We start from the raw sequence: 6,891 nt of genomic DNA, 5'->3' as shown, positions 1-6,891 counted from the left end.
TGGTGAGTGAAGTTAACCACAACCACACAAATTTACGGCCGTAAACTGCTATGCTACAACCTTTCCTACATGCTATGCTACAACGGCCGAACGGCGTGTCGCCAGTTTTGAGGAAGGTTGGTTCGATTGGTTTGAAATAAGGACAAATATGTTAGAAATGAGGTGAGTCTCATGTCAGAAATGAGGATAGTCATGTCAGAAATGAGGATAGTCATGTCAGAAATAAGGATAGTCGCTATATTCACTATAAAGTCAGTTACAGTACCAGGCACGACTTTCTAGTGCTGCTAACCCAGTCCGAACACATCCCAGACATGATGTCCAAACACGCCCCAGACACGATGTCCGGGTATCAACACAGGCCGAACACGCCCAAGACACCATGTCCGAATGGCAACACAGGCCGAAAACACCCCAGACATGATGTCTGAACACGCCCCAGATACGATGTCCGGGTATCAACACGGGCCGAACACGCCCAAAAGACACCATGTCCGAATGGCAACACGGACCGAACACGCCCCAGACACGATGTCCGAGTGTCAACTCAGATCCGAAAACAACCCAGACACCATGCTTGAATGGCCGAACATGTCCCAGACACGATGTCCGATTGGCAGCACAGGCCGAACACACCACAGACATGATGTCCAAACACGCCCCAGATACGATGTCCGGGTATCAACACAGGCCGAACACGCCCTAGACATCATGTGTGAATGGCAGTACAGGCCGAACACCCCCCCCCCCCCCAGACATGATGTCCGAACACGCCCCAGATACGTTGTCCTGGTATCAACACGGCCGAACACACCCAAGACACCATGTCCGAATGGCAGCTCAGATCCGAAAACAACCCAGACACCATGCTTGAATGGCCGAACATGCCCCAGACACGATGTCCGATTGGCAGCACAGGCCGAACACACCACAGACATGATGTCCAAACACGCCCCAGATACGATGTCCGGGTATCAACACAGGCCGAACACGCCCTAGACATCATGTGTGAATGGCAGTACAGGCCGAACACCCCCCCCCCCAGACATGATGTCCGAACACGCCCCAGATACGTTGTCCGGGTATCAACACGGCCGAACACACCCAAGACACCATGTCCGAATGGCAGCACAGGCCGAACACACCCCAGACATAATGTGTGAATGGCATCATAGGCCGACCACATCCCAGACATGATGTCCAAAGTCGCCGCAGACACAATGTCCGAACACAGCCGAGACACCATGTTTGAATGGCAGTACAGGCCGAACACCCCCCCCCCCCAGACATGATGTCCGAACACGCCCCAGATACGTTGTCCGGGTATCAACACGGCCGAACACACCCAAGACACCATGTCCGAATGGTAGCACAGGCCGAACACACCCCAGACATAATGTGTGAATGGCATCATAGGCCGACCACATCCCAGACATGATGTCCAAAGTCGCCGCAGACACAATGTCCGAACACAGCCGAGACACCATGTTTGAATGGCAGTACAGGCCGAACACCCCCCCCCCCCCCCAGACATGATGTCCGAACACGCCCCAGATACGTTGTCCGGGTATCAACACGGCCGAACACACCCAAGACACCATGTCCGAATGGCAGCACAGGCCGAACACACCCCAGACATAATGTGTGAATGGCATTAGGCCGACCACATCCCAGACATGATGTCCGAAGTCGCCGCAGACACAATGTCCGAACACAGCCGAGACACCATGTTTGAATGGCCGAACATGCCCCAGACACGATGTCCGATTGGCAGCACAGGCCGAACACACCCCAGACGGTCCGTGGACATATGAGCATGCGACATTACAGCATGCGACGCTTTGGCATGCGACAATTTGGCATGCGACACATGAGCATGTGGGTTAAATTACGGGTTAGGGGTAGGTTAGGTTAGGTTTATGGTTGGGTTAGGGTTAGGGTTTAGGTTAGGTTAGGCTAGGTTAGGTTAGGTTAGGCTATGTTTCGGGTTAGGGTAAGTTTTTGGGTTATACACTCTCATGCTGAAGTGACGCATGCTGATGTGTTCCATGCTGAACTGTCGTTTTCCAATGTGTCGCATGCTCATATGTCGGGCAACCACCCCAGACATGATGTCCAAACACGCTCCAGATACGATGATCGGGTATCAACACAGGCCGAACACGCCCAAGACACCATGTCCGAATGGCAACACAGGCCGATAACACCCCAGACATGATGTCCGAATACGCCCCAGATACGAAGTCCGGGTATCAACACGGGCCGAACACGCCCAAGACACCATGTCCGAATGGCAACACAGGCCGAACACACCCCAGACACGATGTCCGAGTGTCAACTCAGATCCGAAAACAACCCAGACACCATGCTTGAATGGCCGAGCATGCCCCAGACACGATGTCCGATTGGCAGCACAGGCCGAACACAACCCATACATGGTGTCGGAACGCCCCAGACACGATGTGCTATTGGCAACACAGTCCCAACACCCCCCAGACACGATGTTAATAAGGTTGGTCGTGTTTGAAATAAGGTCAGTCTAGTGTTTGAAATAAGGATAGTCATGTTAGAAATAAGGATAGCCATGTTTGATATAGGGATAGTCATGTTTGAAATAAGGATAGTCTCATGTCAGAAATGAGGATAGTCATGTCAGAAATGAGGATAGTCATGTCAGAAATAAGGATAGTCGCTATATTCACTATAAAGTCAGTTACAGTACCAGGCACGACTTTCTAGTGCTAACCCAGTCCGAACACATCCCACACATGATGTCCGAACACGCGCCAGATACGATGTCCGGGTATCAATACAGGCCGAACACGCCCGAGACACCATGTCCGAATGGCATCACAGGCCGAACACACCCCAGACATGATGTCCAAGCACGCCCCAGACACGATGTCCAAGTATCAATACAGGCCGAACACACCCAAGACACCATGTCCGAATGGCAACACGGACCGAACACGCCCCAGACACGATGTCCGAGTATCAACACAGGCCGAATACGCTTAAGACACGATGTCCGAATGAATAATTGACCAGGATAATGGAATTTTATCGAGCGATCATTCGGAACAATGCCGATTTCCAGATTTCAGACTTGGACGGCTATATTTATTGGTGGTTCCGTTGACCTGCCAGCTTTAAAATTGTATGTGCGAAATAGCTTTCGATCAAGATCGGTATTGGTAAATTGTAGTTTCATTCAAAGTTAATTTATGAGTTCGGCCGATACTAATGTCCCTTGCATTTATTGCGGGTCGCCTGTGTTTGCCGCTGGGTTTATTTGACAAGGACAGGAATATTTGGGGCTCACACATATAAATATCGAAGACTCCTGGTTACACGTCTATAATTTCAAATGCCGATGCGAAGTTGGATGTTGGACGCACTGGCGTAGCCAGGGGGGACGAAAGGGGCGGTTGCCCCCCCCCAAATTTATTGAAAATTTTCGTAAAATCAATAGATATTAGAGTATTTTGGGGCAAAAGTATGCAACCTAAAATTTTTCTTCGCGCTTGGCGCGATTTGGTGTCCGTTCATGTCTTGATTTTGTTATCGGTGTCACGAAAAAAAATTATTCCGCAAATACCCATTATTGAATTTAGCTGCATTCTCAATTATGAGAATACAACAGGACCAGTAGATACACTAGTGTAGCCCGAGGTCGTTGGGTTGATTGAGTCTGTAGGAGTGTCAGTTCAGTATGGCGGTTGGGAACTGTTAGCTCCGGCAACTAGGCTACCGTTTCGGGACACACGAAGATATATAAAGTATGCTACATGCTACTCCGCAAAGTGCGCTCCCGAAATGATTGACCACCATAAATCCGACCCATGTATTCCGAAGCCTTCGATATAGATAAGCTATAGTTGGCAACTGGAAGCTTCCATAGGGTATGTGTCTGTGTGCGTCTAAGAATCGTATGTATAAAGGGTAGTGATGAAATTGCCTATGGCAGGATGTACGGTTCTGCGAGATGTTCCCACGGGAGAGCTCCCCTAAAGCCATAATCCCCCCCCCCAAAAAAAAAATTTGTTTTTCTGGCTACGACCTTGCGTGTGCTCGATCTCTTGATCTTGATCTCTTACTAATTGCGCAAAGTGTTTACACCGTATTCTATATAACTTCTCCGTATTACTCTTCGACTAAACTACGGGCCTTATAATATGGGGGATGGCGCCGTACCATGCTATTTTCTAAAACGTGCTGTTCGAGAAAACAGAGGATTAGTATAGCATTTCCATATCAATACTATCATAATGAGAATGAATGCTTATGCTATCGAAAATTGGATACCTGTTGCCTGTTGGTATGCATTAATATGAATCAAGCTCGTCACCTGTTCACAATCCACGTGAACGAATTAGGATCATTTTCACAACTACTTACTTACTTGAGTACTTTTAAAGTCAGTCAATTCTACTTCACCTTCAAGTAGTTTTAGGTTGCTCATGGAAGAAGTACTTCTACTCGTACTTGAGTAGATTTTTTCGTCGCTACTTCTACTTCTACTTGAGTAGATTTCTTGACTACTTTGACCACCTCTGGTTGTGATACACAATGCTGCATAGTATGACACCGGACAAAATTTTATACTCCTTGATTCTTCCGATCAGCTGTTCAATATGAATACGTTCTCTCGCCATCTTTCTTGTTGTGGAACAGTCTGGCTCAGGCATTTGACGTTGTGTAAATCATGTGAAGGAATATTTAAATCTAGATTCAATTTCTTGATTTCAGACTCAATGGTGAATCCCTTTTCTGCCATGATAGCATTGCCTGGCTCACCATAGCTGAACTCCATCATTTTCTTGCATTCCTTGTCGAATCCACATATTTAACTAGTATTTCGATCTGAAATGATCCCTGTGAATAGTTCCTGCACAAAAGTAAGTGTACCACAATCCAATCCATCAATCCTTTCAAAGTTGTATGTCATTTATTGACAGTCAGTAATCATTCTAGATTTGAGAAATCATGAATGAATGCAAATGGTGCATTTTTAAGAACCACATATCTACATGGCCAAATCGCGATTTAATGAAGCAGTTACATGTGGCTGACCCAATGGTTTAATACTATGCTTACAGCAATACTATAAATTTGACGTCAGTAGGATAAGTCGGACAATTCAGAAAGAATTTAATGTAGTCTAGCATAAAATTTCAGCTTCTCCGCATCTTTTGGCATTATGATGCTCCTCTGAGAACTGAACTTCACTAGCAATAATTGTCCGTCAATTTGTAATTTTCCTGGACGAGTTTCCTGTTTTGTGCTTCTATACTTCTTCCAGAAATTTGATTTTCTTGCGTTTAATCCATCGACTTCCTCTTTCTGCAGCTTCATAAAAGAAATCCATCAAGCCTGCACAAAATATATAATATGTTTATTTTACAGAGCAATACTGCTGTGCAGGCACCTGTCAAGGTGTACTCGTCCGACTCATGCAACGTATCACCGCTACCAATTTCAACCATTCATCTCGTTATTGAATATATATTGCTCTCAACAATTTCAATACATTACACACCATCAAGCAACAAGACTGGAGTGGAATAAAACGAGACACACACCAAGTCGATTGTGGCATCAAGTGTGACTGCATTTCAGATTGGACTCATTTTGAAACACAGAATTGTTTCATCTAGATCAGGGCTGGCCAACCTTTTCAGCTAACGGGCCACATTCGATTGACGAATTATCGCGCGGGCCACTAGCCGCGCGAAATTTTTTTGAAGTTCATAGGCCAATAATATTGTCATTTGACTATATTGCGGGCCTGTTGTACATCGCTGGCCCACCTCTTATCTTAGAGTCATAATCCTGTTGATTGCGTGGTAATCGACAGCGCCGATATGCATATTTCTCTAAAATATGCGCATATTTCTTTACTGATGAGTGATGATATTAAAATCTAGGCATAATGGGGCATGAAATCGCGCGAAGCGTGACAGAATTTTCCAAGTTGAATAAATATCCACTAACAAACGACCAACAAAATAATATTGGACCCCTTCGAGCTCCCAATTGGGGGTTTCGGTGTGGCAGTTACAGCCCTCGTAGATCATAGGCTAGAAGTCCTGAATATTATTCTGATCGCCCGCTGCTCCATTCGCATCGCGAAACACGATGATCAGATCCCGGCATCCACTGTGTAATTGGGACTTTAGTTCCACTGTTGTGTGGAATAATGATCATTCTGGACCAGCTTCGAACAATACATTGGTGAATGGGGTACTATACAGCAAAGTATCTGCGATTTCAGCTTTAATCCAATGATAAAATCAATTCATACGACTCTTACACAAATATCAGTGCATGGTAGCGGTGCTGTATCATTTCTGACTCAAAAGGTCCCCGTAATGTAGAGAAACCTGAATCGTGATTTAATAATACAAATAAAATACAACAAATTCAAAAGTCCGCGTTTACAGTTGAATCTCTGGAATTCATCAATCCTCACAACGCATACATACGGTTAACGATATATTACGACTCAAGTAAATGGAGCATAGAAATAAGTGAACTTGTATCGTCGTTACCGCGACTGTTTTAGCAGCGGTTCATAAGTGCATTGAACCAACCAATCATCATCGTCAATTTCATTGTTCGCGATCAAAGTGTTGCTCTACTTATTCTTGCTAGCTTGGTAACAATATGTTCAAGTGAAAAGCAAAGCCGGTGGCCCGCGAGCATTTCGAATGTTTGAATCCGGCCCGCGACGTAATTTTGAGTTTGACAGCCCTGGTTTACAACGCAGGATATTTGTGGCCAGATAGTTATTGTTTTTAGTTGCTTGCTGATGCTGTATAGTAAAGCGATGCAGTGAAGGAATATGAAATTGCTATAGTTGTTGAAATTTACGGACGGGTGATCAGAATA

General features: G+C 45.7%; 1 long non-coding RNA gene across 1 annotated transcript; it reads left to right on the top strand.

Annotated features, from left to right (window-relative positions):
• Positions 1-3,765: 3,765 nt before the first annotated feature.
• On the top strand, positions 3,766-5,585 carry LOC145432837 (uncharacterized). Its single transcript, XR_013912987.1, has 2 exons — positions 3,766-3,902; positions 5,407-5,585. It is a non-coding gene; the product is annotated as an uncharacterized LOC145432837 (long non-coding RNA).
• Positions 5,586-6,891: the final 1,306 nt, after the last annotated feature.

Source organism: Botryllus schlosseri, chromosome 2, assembly GCF_051294905.1.
Source record: "Botryllus schlosseri isolate E-star chromosome 2, Bs_hap1, whole genome shotgun sequence".
Lineage (NCBI taxonomy): Eukaryota > Metazoa > Chordata > Ascidiacea > Stolidobranchia > Styelidae > Botryllus > Botryllus schlosseri.
Note: the sequence above shows the minus strand (reverse complement) of the source record. Positions and strands in the feature narration are given on the sequence as shown.